Source organism: Nycticebus coucang, chromosome 1 (assembly GCF_027406575.1).
Source record: "Nycticebus coucang isolate mNycCou1 chromosome 1, mNycCou1.pri, whole genome shotgun sequence".
NCBI classification, from domain to species: Eukaryota; Metazoa; Chordata; class Mammalia; order Primates; family Lorisidae; genus Nycticebus; species Nycticebus coucang.
The window spans coordinates 61,802,651-61,819,372 of NC_069780.1; positions in this window are offsets into that span (position 1 = coordinate 61,802,651).

The following is a 16,722-nucleotide window of genomic DNA, read 5'->3' on the forward strand; positions in this document are numbered from 1 at the left end:
ATATAGAGATGATGAACATTTTTTCATGTGTTTGTTAGCCATTCGTCTGTCGTCTTTAGAGAAAGTTCTATTCATGTCTCTTGCCCATTGATATATGGGATTGTTGGCTTTTTTCATGTGGATTAATTTGAGTTCTCTATAGATCCTAGTTATCAAGCTTTTGTCTGATTGAAAATATGCAAATATCCTTTCCCATTGTGTAGGTTGTCTCTTTGCTTTGGTTATTGTCTCCTTAGCTGTACAGAAGCTTTTCAGTTTAATGAAGTCCCATTTGTTTATTTTTGTTGTTGTTGCAATTGCCATGGCAGTCTTCTTCATGAAGTCTTTCCCCAGGCCAATATCTTCCAGTGTTTTTCCTATGCTTTCTTGGAGGATTTTTATTTTTTCATGCCTTAAATTTAAGTCCTTTATCCATCTTGAATCAATTTTTGTGAGTGGGGAAAGGTGTGGGTCCAGTTTCAGTCTTTTACATGTAGACATCCAGTTCTCCCAACACCATTTATTGAATAGGGAGTCTTTCCCCCAAGGTATGTTCTTGTTTGGTTTATCGAAGATTAGGTGGTTGTAAGATGTTAGTTTCATTTCTTGGTTTTCAATTCGATTCCAAGGGTCTATGTCTCTGTTTTTGTGCCAGTACCATGCTGTCTTGATCACTATGGCTCCATGCCCAGAAATTTGACAATGTGAAGGAAATGGATCAATATTTGGAATCACACCCTCTCTCTAGACTCAGCCAGGAAGAAATAGAGCTCCTGAACAGACCAATTTCAAGCACTGAGATCAAAGAAACAATAAAAAATCTTCCAACCAAAAAATGCCCTGATCCAGATGGCTTCACACCAGAATTCTATCAAACCTTCAAGGAAGAGCTTATTCCTGTACTGCAGAAATTATTCCAAAAAATTGAGGAAGAAGGAATCCTCCCCAACACATTCTATGAAGCAAACATCACCCTGATACCAAAACCAGGAAAAGACGCAAACAAAAAGGAGAATTTCAGACCAATCTCACTCATGAATATAGATGCAAAAATTCTCAACAAAATCCTAGCCAATAGATGACAGCTTATCATCAAAAAAGTCATTCATTATGATCAAGTAGGCTTCATCTCAGGGATGCAAGGCTGGTTTAACATACGCAAGTCCATAAACATTATCCACCATATTAACAGAGGCAAAAATAAAGATCACCTGATCCTCTCAATAGATGCGGAAAAAGCATTTGATAAAATCCAGCATCCTTTTCTAATTAGAACACTGAAGAATATAGGCATAGGTGGCACATTTCTAAAACTGATTAAAACTATCTATGACAAACCCACAGCCATTATTTTACTGAATGGAGTAAAACTGAAAGCTTTTCCTCTTAGAACTGGAACCAGACAAGGTTGTCCTCTGTCACCTTTACTATTCAACATAGTGCTGGAAGTTCTAGCCAATACAATTAGGCAAGACAAGGAAATAAAGGGAATCCAAATGGGAGCAGAGGAGGTCAAACTCTCCCTCTTTTTTTTTGTTTTTTTTTTTATAAAGGCTTTTTTTTTAATTAAATCATAGCTGTGTACATGTGATCATGGGGCACCATACACTAGTTTCATATGCATATCTTTGTAAGTGGAATCTCAGCATTCTAAAAACACTCTATTGGTTCTTCTCTGCTCAAGAAATTATAGTGCCCATATTTGCCATTGAACTATCCAACTCCTTACATTTAATTCAGATGGTGGGCACTGGGAGGCAAGAACAAAGTAACAGAATTTAATTGCAAAGTAGTTGTACTTACTTTAGTATAAAATATATATGAATAGTAATGTTGTAATTTGCCATATAGAAAGAAACCTTTGACATGAGCTTTCTAATCATGATGATCCTAGAACTGAAATTTGGTCAGCATACTTCTTTCTTGATTCATGTACAGTAGAACCTCTGTAAGTTGACCACCCAAGGAACTGTAATAAACTGGTCAACATACAGAGGTGGTTAACATAGGGAACTAGTTCTCTTATGCTGATATGTACATGTGGTGCATGTCTGGTGTATAAAATTTAGGTTCATTTAAGGAGGTGGTCAATGTAGGGACATGGTCAAATATATAGGTTCTACTGTACATGGAAAAGCTATAGATCTATTGAATAGAAACATAACTAAATCATCATAGTAGTTATAGATCCTCAAAATATCATATTTAAGGCAATTCACAGTATAGAAATTCTTGAATAAAGAGAACTTGTTCTCTTGAGGAAGATTCTGCTACAGTAACAAAAATATAGAATTCAAGTCTTTCTCATCCTTTTCCTAGTAAACTTGGCATTATTTACCAGGACAAGAGTGTACCCTGGAAGGGAAAATGATCAGAATATTGGAGAACACCTAACACTAGTTCTAACAGAGACCCCAATGTCACTGTGCTTTATCAGTGAGAGTAAGGCTTACAGAGGGCAGGCACTTAAGGGTTTGGTATGGATTCACTTTGGTGTTGGACCAGTGGGATCCTGAAGACAATCTGTAGTTGTTTCTTCTGGTTTTGTAATTAAAAAGATAAAAGATATTGGCATTTCAACATCAATACCCTGACCCATAGAATAAAGAATATTATGGCAGTTTAGGCCAACAGGAAGCCATTATAACTGCGTCTATCTAACAAAATGGTTAATCAAAAGCAATCTCATGTCACTGGAGGGATTTTAGAGACTCAAATCCAACAAGATGCAAAGGATTTAAATCACATAATATGTTCATTTAACTAGCTTTTTTTTTTTTTTTTTTTGAGACAGAGTCTCACTTTGTTGCCCTCAGTAGAGTGCTGTTATATCACAGCTCATAGCAACCTCCAGCTCTTAGGCTTAGGCGATTCTCTTGCTTCCACTTCCTGAGTAGTTGGGAGTCAGGTGCCCGAAACAGCGCTCAGGTACATTTAACTTACATTTTTTTTTTTTTTTTTTTTGTAGAGACAGAGTCTCACTTTATGGCCCTTGGTAGAGTGCCGTGGCCTCACACAGCTCACAGCAACCTCCAACTCCTGGGCTTAAGCGATTCTCTTGCCTCAGCCTCCCGAGTAGCTGGGACTACAGGCGCCCGCCACAACGCCCGGCTATTAACTTACATTTTTAACATTTGCAAAGGAGAGATTGATCTTAAAGAGTGAGAATGGATTACAGAAAACTCAATGGGTCCTACTAATTCTTGTAATACCCAGCACATAGGTAAAGATCACCAGAAGAAGTTTTCCTTTGGAAGAAGAAAATAAGTCTTTACTGTCCCACTCATGGCTTCAATAATTCTCCACGCTTGTGCTAAAGAAAACTTGATTGTCTCTCCATTGTACATGACAGTATAATGGTTTATGAAATTGATGATATCTGATTGAATGGAACCTCTACCATGCCAGATGGCAACAGTTAGTAGAAGAAAACTGACACACTATGTTGACAGAACCACTGAAACCCTCGTCCTCTACAGGATTAAAGATTATGTCATTTCTCCATGAAGAGAAATTTTACTAGCTGGAATACTGACAAAATCTGAAGGAACATACGTTCATTGGAAGTTGGGGTCTTGTAACGACATAATTAAAGGTCATAAACCTTCCCTTTTATTTCTATACTCAGATTCTAATGCCTTTATATATTTAAGAAATTTAATTTTTGTCCTTCTATATCACCCTGCCAACAAGCAATGATGGCTAAATATACCAGGAATTGATCACTTTTAAACTATTGAAAACCTTTTGCAATGGTATCAATGAGGGTTTATATTCCGAGACACTAAATCTAAATCAGGATAATAACATAACTAAATACAACTTTAGATTTTCTAAAATTATGGAAGAGGAAAAATATTTTTGTTTGTTTCTGGAATATCTTAACATTTTAGGAATATATGTGTGTAAGGGACTAAGTTAGGCACTAAAATTATTTTATTATAGTGGACATTTTATTTTTGCCTTAACCTACCTTGCATAATACCATTAAAGGGTCCTATTAAACCTACCTTGCGTAATACCATTAAAGGGTCCTACATTTAAAAGTCAGCTTTTAAATGACTTCAATACGATACATTAAATGACAAATGTAAATAAAAACATTCACAGAGGGAACAAAGGCTGTTATTGACCAAAACTTTATAAGCAACAATGTTAGTGACTCAAAATAGTTGGACTATATTTCACTTTAGTATAAGATCTCATGGATGTCTTGATGGTATTATGTGGAATTATTTTATTTTTATTGAATCGACTTTGGTTTTATACAATAGGTGACCCTCTTTCTCAGAGCCAGAAGGCAGATAGTTTGCATAAGCTCAGGATTTTTTATTCTATATTTAATATAAACTGTCAAGAAACTGATAAAAAGAACCTGAAAGTTTGGAAAGACTTTATAAGATAAATCCTATTTTGCCTGTTTCCTGCTTCTGGGAAACGTCTTTGTTTTAACAAACTTCCAAGGCACAGTTTTACATTTCTATACAGGTGAGCTCACCGTATGATTTTGCTAAAGTGAGCTAAAGCTGAAATTTGTTGCTTGCAACCAAAAGAACCTCAATTTAAGGATATTCTAATAGGTACTGTCCCTTTTTTCCTTTTGTAATGCAATTGCTCCTCAGCATTCTCAAATGACAGAATCAGCTGTAACACCTCTGCCTAATGATGTGGGTACCTTCTCCCCTCTGTGTCCTGGATTGTATTGCCACTGAGATTTAATCTTCACCCTTGGGAAACGCAGGCATTTTTATACAGACAGACGCATACAAACGAATAATAGGTTATGTCTGTGGGTTCTCTCAAGAAGATACTAGAATGTGGTGGAAAAGACTAGGGAGCATTTCACTTATCTCAAACTGATAGAGAATTCCCTAAGGAAGTGACAAGCGATATGCCAAATGTTGGTGCGGACTCAACCTCCTGTAATCCCCAAGGTGATTTTCTCATTTGCGTATTTTAATGTGGCGAAAAACATGTGGTTCATAGTTGGTAAGAGTTAAATCAAAGAAAACAAGTTAAAACCCCGTCTCTCCTCAGAGAGAAAGGAAGAAATAAGGAAAGAGCAAAGAACATCTTGGCAAAGTATAAAATGAGGAAGTGGGCACCCCAGGGAAAACTCAGCTCCCCCAAATAAGACAGCCAGGAAACCTGCCAGAAACACACCAGGGAAATATGCCAAGATAACATATTTTCTCTGAGGGAAACAGAGTCTGGGAGGAAAAACAAATTGAAATTGGAGAAATAACTGAAAATAAAATCCAAGGCAGTAAGGAGACAAAAGCTAATGAGTATAAGACACGGAGGAGGGAAAAAAGGCGGCTCCATTATTTGCAGACGGTTTGTCTCCATCTGAATATATGAGATAATGCTTTTTCTTCTAAAATACTATTGTTAACAATAAGATTTTAACTATTCATATGTACCACTTTATTATTCTTGTGTTCTATAATAAATTATTGAAAACGATTGTGAAAATGTTTATTTATTAATCACAAATTTACATAGAGTTAATAATCAGAGAGTTTTAGCAAAAATTACGAGTAGTGACTAGGATAACACAATGTACTTCCTGCATGTGGAATACAGTTGAAAAATTATGAGATTAGTTTTTTGGTTGCTCACCAGGTCATCTTATTATTTGAAATCAAATTTTAGAAACAAGAGAAAAATTTAAAAAATATGAAACGTCCCAAATTGTAATAGCAGGATAAAAATATAATAACTTTAGTATTGGCATTTAAACATGTACATTTTGTATATAGAATTGAACCTCCAAATAGCAAATTAAATTCCTGGAAAATATTGGAATTTTTTTCTTAAACTACCTTAGACAATAACCTAATTCAGTAGTGACCAAATTTCTTTTCTTAAAAGAATCACTACTCCAAGGATACTTTAAAATTGGGTAGATAATTGCAACTAAATATATTTTATTAAGGCAAGGCCATAGTAATTTTTCATTGTGTTTTGCTGATAACTGGCACAGTCATATAATTATCCATTAAAATTTTTAGAGGAACAGATTTTGATAAAAACAATTTTACTGTGATTTTCTACATAATCTAATTTAGAAAAATATGGAGACGTGATTATACTAACCTTCTATTTAATACAAAATTGTATCTATGAAAATTTTAAATGGCAACCTCCTATTTTCATATTAACTAGAAAATGAGCATCACTTTTTCTGCTAAAATTGAAAAATGATTTCATTCTTTTATATTTATGAATAATCATAACAGTTGAGGAACATGAAGCATTCGAGTATGAACCTATTTTAATAATGTTCAGTCTATTGATTAGATAAATACAGGATTACTGTTGAAATACACCCAAAGGCAGCCAACCTTTAAAAATTATATTTCTTTTCCAATATATTATCTGGAATAACAAATGTGCTTTTGAAATACTAACATCCTTATGCATTATGATCTAGGTTAGGTCAAGCTGTGTAACAGGCAACAAATGTATCTTTGCAATGCCATATTGAAAAATGTGTAAAAAGAAATATGATAAAAGTTAGACAGTAACTTCTTTTCTTTCAGTTTCTGGGTCATTTGTTTGTTCTTTGAAAATGTCAGGGGTAAGACAAATATTCATCACGTCTTTTGTTTGTTTAAAAATATATAATGTTGAAATGCTCTCTGTTTAACAGCTCAATTTATATCACAAGTGGTGGTGGAAAATTCCAAAACTCTTATCATTTTCTACAGGTTTTACATTCATTCCATTGAGCTGAATGTAATTGATGATATACCAGCATTTTTAGGTTAAAAGTTTTAGAGAACGGGTCAATGCTACAAGCTTTTTATTTCTATACTATCCTTCTTTCCATACATACCTGCTGTGTTTTTTAACATAAAGAATATAAAGTTAACTGAGTTTAAAAGTAGCCCGGATAAAATTAGCTAACATTATAAAATTTATTTTTTTTTCTGTTTAAGATGTACTTTTACTCACATAAAACATATAGAACAATTTTACTGTTTTTTTATCAACTGAAGTGTGTCTCCCAAAATTCATATTTTGAAGGCCTAACTCTCAGTACTTTAGACTATGACTGTATCTAAAAATAGCTTATTTAAAAAGATAATTAAGATAAAATGGGCTGTCAGTGAGGTACCTCATCCAATCTGACAGGTATCCTTATACTAGAGAAAGAGAAGATTAGAACATACAGACAGTGAGACCAGGGATGTGGGGGCAGGGCCCACAAGGCTGTGTGAGGGCTCGTGGGAAGTCAACCAGATGTCTACAAACCCAGGGGAGAGATTTCCCAAGAGCTTAAACATGCTGATGATTGATTTGGAACATAGAGCTTCTAGATCTCTGAAAAAATAAACTCCTATTTATTCAGCTACCCAGATTATGGTATTTAGTTAGGTAGATCTAGGAAGCTAATGTACTCATGGAGACAATATCTTTTCTATTTTGCCCATGTAATTTTCTTCCCTCAGCCATGAGAAGAAGATTATTTCTGTAATAAAACAGATACTATCAAATCTTTAAGATAGACTTACCATATTTGATACATTAATTCTTATTTTTTTTGAAAATGGAACTCTAGGCTATAATATTCCATTAAATTGATAAAACAATAGTCTTGCATAGGTTTAAGTATAATCAAAGCAGTTTCTTTGAAATGCTTTCAGAAGAGTATCTTCTGTAGACAGTATAGTTCTAAATAATCACTGTCTAATCCAGCAGATTTTAAAGAAAGATAAATGTAATAAAGTTCCTTGGTTTCTTGTTAAATTATATTTATTTTTTTATGACAAATGATATAGTAGGATCACAGACTGGCATAGGAACAAAAATAATGCAACCGAAATACATACAATAAAATGCATTTAATAGATATTCATGACACATTATTATAATTTCTTTTTACTATGCTTGATGATTCCAGGCTAGTTCTTTTTTCTTAATTTTTCAGAATATTAGGGGGTTCACCTGTTCTGTTTACATGCCTTGGTTTTTGCACAAATTGAATGAAGGTTCGCCCCCACCCAGTGTGCATCATACCCACTAAGGTATTGCTCACCCCTTCTTCCCAAGCTCACAGTTTGATTTTCATCGAGATTCACTTCTATATATGGACTTAATTATTGATCAATCAATTCCACTCTGGTCTTGAATACAGACCAGTGTTTCTTTCTCCATTAGAGTGAAGTTTCACCTTGAAAAATGGACTCCAGTTCCATTCGGGTTGTTACAAAAGATACTAGATTTCTTTATGACTAATACTCCGTAGCATGCATATACCATATTTTATTAATCCATTCATGTGTTGGTGGGACTTAGGTTGCCTCCATGTCTTTGTGATTGTGTATTTTGCTGCTATAAACGTTTGTTTACAGGTGTCCTTTTTATAAAATGAACTTTTTATTACTGTTGGGCATTCACCCAGCAGTGGAATTGCTAGATCAAATGGTATGTCTACTTTAAGTTCTTTAAGGTATCTCCATAAAATTTCCATAGAAGTTTTCCAAGTGTGCCATCCCTTCAGCAGTGTGTAAGAAGTCCTTACTCTCTGAATCCATGCCAGCATTTGTTACTTTGGGATGTGTTAATATGCACCATTTTCATTGAAGTTGGATGATGTCTCATGGTAGTTTTGATTTGCATTTCTCACTATTGTGAGATGATTAGAGACACTGGAGTGTTTTTTCATGAGTTTGTTGGCCCTTAGTATATCTTCATTTGAATGGTATCTGTTCGTGTCTTTTATCCACTCTTTAATGCTGTTGTGGTTGTTTCTTGCTGATTTGCTTGAGTTCTTTTTAGATTCTGGCTGTTAGTCCTTTCTCAGATATATGGTAGGCAAATATTTTCTCCCATTCTGTAGGTTATCAATTTGCTATTTTTATTGTGTCCTTGGTTGTGCAGAAGCTCTTTAATTTTTATATAAATTATTTTAAGAATTCAGCTTACTTATGTTCTTGGTAAAATTTAATTATAGAAAATTAAATCAGGACAATGTGTCACTTAATGCCACAAAGCAGGTTTGCTGTTTAAAGAGTATTTGTTAATGAGACAGAAGATCTGGGTCAATGATTAGGTTCTAACGAGTTACGTGACCTTGAGGAAATCATTTAATCTTATTGGCTCATAGCTATACAAATTAGGCAATTAGAAAGAATAATCTAAAAGGTTTACACCTTTAAGATTCTATGATAGTCAGACATAGGATATTAAAGTTGGATGAACTATTTTTATGTATAAATACATTGTTCTGTAAATTTTCTTCTTTTTTTTTTTTTTTTTTTTGGTTTTTGGCCAGGGCTAGGTTTGAACCCGCCACCTCTGGCATATGGGACCAGCGCCCTACTCCTTGAGCCACATGCGCCGCCTTGTTCTGTAAATTTTAATAAAATTTAGAGTCTGAAAGTCATGTGTTTATCTTGTTTGCATTGTTCAGTTTTTAAAATATAGTCACTGATGTCACTACTTGAATTCCTAATTCATAGCCTATAATTTATAAAAACGACCATATAAAAATTTTGACCATTACTGTCTTTCAATACTGGAGAATCTGACTGGAGGAGTAGCAGCTGTGACTGATAGCAAGCTCTGCCAAAGTTAGAGAGCTGTTGGAGGATTCTGGCAAGGACCATTAACTTCCCAGGGAAATATGCTGAACAAAATCATCCTCTGTGGCAATACTGGTATGTCCGTCACAAGTTAAATTAGATGACTTTATTTTTTTCCTGGTATGTTAGGCACCTACTATAACCCGTACTTTGGGTTATGATGTTTCATATACAAAACTTAGATTCTTTACCAGGAGGGGGGAACATTCAGCCTAATTCACAATAGTGAGTATCTATTGAATAAACTTTTATTAAAATGATTTGTTGTGTAAAATTGGGATTCAATCATAAGGTCTCACTTAAGGATTCAGAATGCCACGTATGTCCACAAGGCCACTGGTTTATACTCTAAATATTGAGAGTCAGAGTGTATATGTATGTGTGCGTGTGTTCTTATACACAATTCATTTTTGAGAGAAGTTTTAGATTCATAAGAAGAGGAAAAGACCAATATTCCTGAATTCTCCTTGTCCTCACACATGCACAATCTCTCTTACTATCAACATCCTACTCCAGAGTGGCGTATTTGTCCTAATTGATAAACTTGCATCACTGCACCATCAGCCCTCAAAATTCACATGGGAATTCACTCTTGATGTTGCACATTGTATGAGTTTTGACTAATGTATTTATTGTGAGAGTAACATACATATTTTCATTTGTCTAAAAATCTTGTGTGCTCTTCCCATTCATCTCTTCCTTTTCCCTAATCCCTGGAAACTTCTGATATTTTTGACTTATATAATTTTACCTTTTCCAGAAAATCTTACCTGTGGAATACAATATATAGCCATCTCAGATTGCCTCTTTTGTTACGTTTTCTCCACATCTTGTCACAGCTTGATGGCCCATTTCCTTTCAGCCCTTAACAATAGTCCATTGTTGACATATCATAGTTTGTTTAATTCACTTACTGAATGACATCCTGGTTGCTTCCCTGTTGTGTCAATTATGAACAAAGCTGTTGGAAACATCTATGTGCAAATTTTTATGTGGCATATGTTTTCAGCTCATTTGGGTAAATTCTTAAAAACATGATGGCTAAAGTATACAATAAGGGTGTGTTTCGTTTTGTAAGAAACTGTATCATTTTGCATTTGCCTCAACAATGAATGAGGCTTCTGGTTATTCCAAATCTTGGCGGGCATTTGGTGTTATAGGTGTTTTAAATTTTCATTATTCTAATAGGTGTGTAGTGCTATCTCATTGTTTTAATATGCAAATCTCTGATGACATATCATGTTGAACATTTTTTCATACGCTTACGTGCCATCTTTACATATTACTTACTAGGTATCTGTTTAGCTCTTTTGGTCATTTTCCAATCAAGTTCTGTTTATATGCTGTTTATATATTATGAATAAAAAATCTTTGTCAGATATGTATTTTGCAGATAAAATGTCAGTCTTCTAAATTTGCATTTGTAACTCTAGGTGAATTGCTTTTCTCACACTATGTATTTTATTTGGAAGAATAAAAAAATCTAATTGACCTTGGAGGCTTATTTTTCTGTCCCTTTTTATGGCATAGACAAAAACTGATTCAGGTAGATAGGTCTATGGAGAGACATGGACTTTGACTTACATCGGCATTACCAGGAAGTAAGGCTATTTTCACGTCTCTGAAAGGCATTGGACCTTGAATTGCATGCTTTTGGACACTGGGCGCTGTTCCTGGGTCAAGAGAATCCTTAATACAGTTTTGTTGTTGTTATTGTTACTTGGAGAGCTAGGCAATACTTAATGCCTCTTATATTAAACTCTAAATTTGTTAGCACTTGTGGAAGCAGGATTACTTATGTTCCTCTGAGAATATGATAGTCACAAACATTCCAGCTTTCTGATCTAGGCAAATAGCTCTGGATTGACACTTTGGCCCTAATATGTACACAGAATATCTATTCAGGGCTTGTGCTATGGAACAATGAGTGTGAATAATATGGGGGAGACTGACACTCGGCTACTTCTTTCTGTGAAAGTTTGTCCCTAGTAAGTCTATGCTGCGTCTGCTCCATACGGCACCAAGGGTGTCTTCCTGATATCCATCTTGCAAGTCAGTTGGTGATAAACATGTAGCAAACACTGTAATCCTGGTAATAGGTGTTCTGAGAAACCAGAGGGTTTAACTGGAGCACCTGTGCGTGGAAAGTTTTCACCCTTAAAGGTGATGACAGCTGATAACTGGTGTACAATTACCCAGGGAAAGGCAGGATGGCCAAGAAATCCTCTGAGGTATTTCCAAGTTTACAAAGTTGTCTGCCTCAGGCCCTAGAAGTAAAATAAAGCAACAGGTACAATTGAAATACTCCTTCAGGCTAGTAGCAGGAAACATAGTTGTGCTTTTCACAGGATAATTAATGTACTTAGAATTACCACCCAATGCATTCTTCAAGTTTAATGGCTTTTACTAGACACTGGGAGCCGCCACTGCCTATAATCTTACTGTGAACTATGTAAGCTTGGTGGGGTAAGACTACTGTTTTGACCACACTATCTGGCATTACAAAACAAGCTAAAAAGATTGCCACTGTTAGCACTTGGTATGCTGCCTTAGAAATTGCTAATGGTTTTATTTTTAATATCCCTCTAGAGAGACAACCAAAATCAATTTTCCTTTGCCTGCCTGGCAAAGCAAACCAAAGAAGGATCATCATTGGTCTGGACAAACCTTAGTACAGTATCAATTTTTGGTGGGTATACAAACATTCTGTTATAGTGACTTTTAGTCTGTTTAGGGGTGCTATTCAGAAACACCCAAGGCTTGGTTACTTATAAGTTGGCTTAGAGTTCTGCACAGTAAGCATAGCACCAGCATCTTCCAGTGAGCACCTCAGGCTGTTCCCAGTCATGCAGAAGGGAAAGAGGTCTGGCTTGTGCAAAGATCACATGACAAAAGAGGAAAGAAGGGAGATATTGGGGAGGTATTGGGGGTATTTTTTAATAACCAGCTTTCCTGGTAGCAAATAGAATAAGAACTCATTGACTACCATCTCCCAGAGAAAGTATTAATCTATTAATAAGAGGGCCTCTCCCATGACCCAAACACATCCCATTACACCTCACCTTTAACCCTGGGAACAAATTTCAACATGTGTTTTGCGGACAAACATCTGAATCATTGCAGTCCGCTATGAAGAAATTACTTGCATTTATTGCATGCCATCTCAGCACAACTGGAAAAACTTGCAGTATCTTAAATAACAACGAAGTCCAAGGCCACATCATCTAGCATTGCCTTGAGAATTAAATTGAATAAAGCCCCAGGTAATGAAAATTGATAAACTGATTCTGCATCCACAAAGACAATGAAGGAGGTCTAACTGTTAATTGGCCTATTTGGATATTGAAACAAGCACATTCCACACTTGAATTCATTTTGCGCCATCCTCTAGAGACAATCATATCTGAGTGAGAGTGTCTCTGACAAAATGTTTTGAAAGCCAGTTCAAACAAAAATAATTCAAGCAATGCCATGGATTTCTATCTAAGAAGATCCATAGCATGTACATCTTTGTACACTTATGGCCATTCTCAAAAATTGGTGGAATCTTAGACAAAAAGTTTCCACTAACTTTTCTCATCTATTAAACAATTACAGTTAAACTATTACCGGCTTCTAACATAGAAAGTTTATCTTAGGAGGCACCTATGGCTCAGTGGGTAGGGTGTCGACCCCGTATACAGAGGGTGGAGGGTTCAAACTCAGCCCTGGCCAAACTGCAACAAAAAAATAGCCGGGATTTGTGGCGGGTGCCTGTAGTCCCAGCTACTCGGAAGGCTGAGGCCAGAGAATGGCCTAAGCCCAGGAGTTGGAGGTTTCTGTGAGCTTTGACGCCACAGCACTCCACCGAGGGCAATAAAGCGAAACTCTGTCTCTACAAAACAAATAAATAAATAAAAATAAAGTTTATCTTATTGAAAAAAGTAATTGGCAGGGTAAAGTGGCCTACTTTTGTAATCTTAGCCCTCTGGGAAGGCTAGCCGGAAGGATCCTTTGAACTCAGGAGTTGGATAACACCCTGAGTAAGAGTGAGACACCATCTCTACTAACAATAGAAAAAAATATAGTTGTGCATTGTGGTGGGTGCCTGTTTTCCCAGCTACTTGGAAGGTTGAGTAAGGAGGATTGCTTGAACCCAGGAGTACAAGGTTGCTATGAGCTAGGCTGATACCTGGGCAATAGAGTGAGACTACATCATAAAAAAAATAAAAACAACATAAAGTCATGACTTTCATACTTAATATTCTCATACTACAATGGATCTAAATCCATGGTTAATGTTAGTCTTTGAGCTATTAGTCCCATCGTCAACAGGCGGCTGCTCATTCATTAGACATAGATATAATCTTGCTTACCACAGAATGCCAAGTTCCCATTGACATTATGGTTTAGTGAGGGAACAGCCTACAATGTGGACATGCCCTGTGGAATTTACTAGTGATTCAACACAAGAAGCATGAATTCATAGTGCCTGTGTCATTTCATGTTCTTCATAATGAGGTAAAATGAAAATGTTGTTCTTGCACATAGAACATATCATAAAAATTCTTACAGAAATCTATCTTTACAGAGTAAAGAGCCAAACAATAGTGTTCTAATTCTCTAGTCACAAGTTTAAGACTGTATTACTAAAGACACATACATAAAGAAAGAGGTATTTTACTATTAATATAATACTCTTTTACTGAAGCTTTATGTTTAACTTATAATGCCAGAATAAAGCCATTCTAAGATAAAAATAACTAGACTGTCAGAGTCACACATAAATACACAGCTGTCACCAATAGAAAGCGCTCAAAACTTGCCACAATACTGAAAACATTGTCAAGGACTAGAGTGCACACAAATAATTTTTTAATTTGATAAGAACCATTGTTATCCCCAGGGTGTTTGCTCTATGCCAATCATACCTTCCTTTCTAGCAAAAGCTCTGTAAAACTGGCTGATCCTGTCATAGACCACTTATAAGTTTTATGTGGCCATATCCCCTATGCCTCGGAGGAGGATATAGGCAGCAGAGCTAGAGAATGGGGAATAAGAATTTGAGAAGTCACTGTATACTCCCCTCCATTTTAAACACAGTACACTTCTTTTCAGAGTAGTAACCTCATGACAGTTTGGAGAGCACTTGGTTTTGACCTCACTGGTTGGATGGAGAGATCTGTATTGATCAGACTGAGGACATCTGGGCAGGCATTACCTTGTACTCAGCTCATTCTATGAATACTCCCCTCTATTCTCAAAGATTTATTATGATGTACACATGGTATAAGTTCAGAGTCTCTATGAAATACATCATTCCAGAAAAAAGAGAAACATTCTGATTCATCCAAAAGTGGTTGACATATTTAGATTGGCTGGGTACCGACATGCCCTATGCTGGAAGGTGAATAACAATTTCGTTTTTTATTATCTATATGGACAAAGAAATTGACTCACGTTTCCACAACTATAGTTGGCAATGTCTCATAGTGTGAATTTTTAGGAAATTTGGGTACTTCCCAACTGTTCCAGTGGTTTGAAATCAAACTAATGCTTCTTTACAAACTGGTGTTGATCAAAACCTATGACATCAGTTACATTGTATGATCCCTCAAATGTCATGGGAACACTGATGAGGACCACATTTGGGGGACCCTGGAAGCTCATTTGTTTTCCATTTTTGACAGCTTAACCTTGTAGACAACTGGTCCAGATAAAACTGAAGACACCCTGCCAGGGTGTTCTTTGTGCCATGGTATGCAGACCTTGTTTCTCTGTTTCTTTGGTGTTTCTCCTAATACCTAAAAAGCCCTAATACTTTAATGATTACTTATTTAAGCTAGGTTTTTCTTAGTACCAATTACTTTAACCCTCTAAATACATGGTATGGTATGTGGGTGGAAGTCATTCTCTCTAAAATACTCAGTCCTAAAAAAATTAAAAGCTCATCTTTAAGTAATTAGTGGTTTTATTCATACAAATTTTTCTTTTTTTTTTTAAAGCCAGGGCCAGATTTGAACCCGCCACCTCCAGTACATAGGGCCAGTACCCTACTCCTTGAGGCACAGATACCACCCTTACATGTAAGGAATTAAATGATGTTACAAGAGTTAAATACAATAACATTTAAAAATTTAAAGTCCACACAATTTTTGAGTTTATGAGATAAAATAGCATGTTACTATCTGCAATTTCATAATGAAGTTCATTCCTGAACAAAAGAAGAGGTTTATCAAGCATTTGTAGGCAATATATTTATTTGACAATATTTTGAAAGTGAATCTAATTTCTCAGGGAAAGTGTTTTGAAAACTACTTCTCATCTATTCCGAAAAATAACTTTTAAACTGAAAAGGATAAGGACCTGAATGAATGTAATTGGTAATTACAGCTATTGCATTAAATATTTTCTTACACATTTTATGGATTTAGAACAAAAATCGAATTTGAGTGAATGTAAAAATCCTCAAGTGTTATTGAGTAAATGGTGTTCTAATTTCATTTCTAAAGAATAATTATTAAAACTAGCATGGCTAGTTATGTAAACGTAAGAAATTGCAAAATCATGATTATCCAATTGGGTATAAATTATTCAATTTGGGTATAAAATTGGTTCTGTTCATATTTTATGTTGCTTTATCACAGTTAATTTCATCATTATATCATTCAATTAAAGGAAAGGAAGGACTAATAGAACTATGGAAAATTTTTATACTTGAAATACAATTTTAGAAAGTTGAGATGGGAAAATTTCAGGTAATGAAAGAAAATGTTTCTGTCAATTAGAGACAAACTAATTAATATTGTTCTTTAATTTGCTACTACCCATCTGTACAGTTTCTTATCAATTGTGATTCTCAGAATGTGAAGAGAATAATCTTTTGAAAGCCTCAGTCAGCACTTGGGTGAGACCATTTGACTATAATGTATTGATATAAAATATATTAATATTTATAGAAGCAAGGTCAAATTTCTCATCATAAGTTTAGAAAAATTTTTGATGTATACAGAAACTTAATATTTAATGTAGTTCATAAAATGTGCATTTGTATAATCTAAATGGCATTACATTACAAAAACAGAAGAAATTTTCACCTTGCCTGATATTGATGCCTGGATTTCTTTATAGCTTAAATAAAGCTGCTACAAAATTACTATTCAGTTTTCTC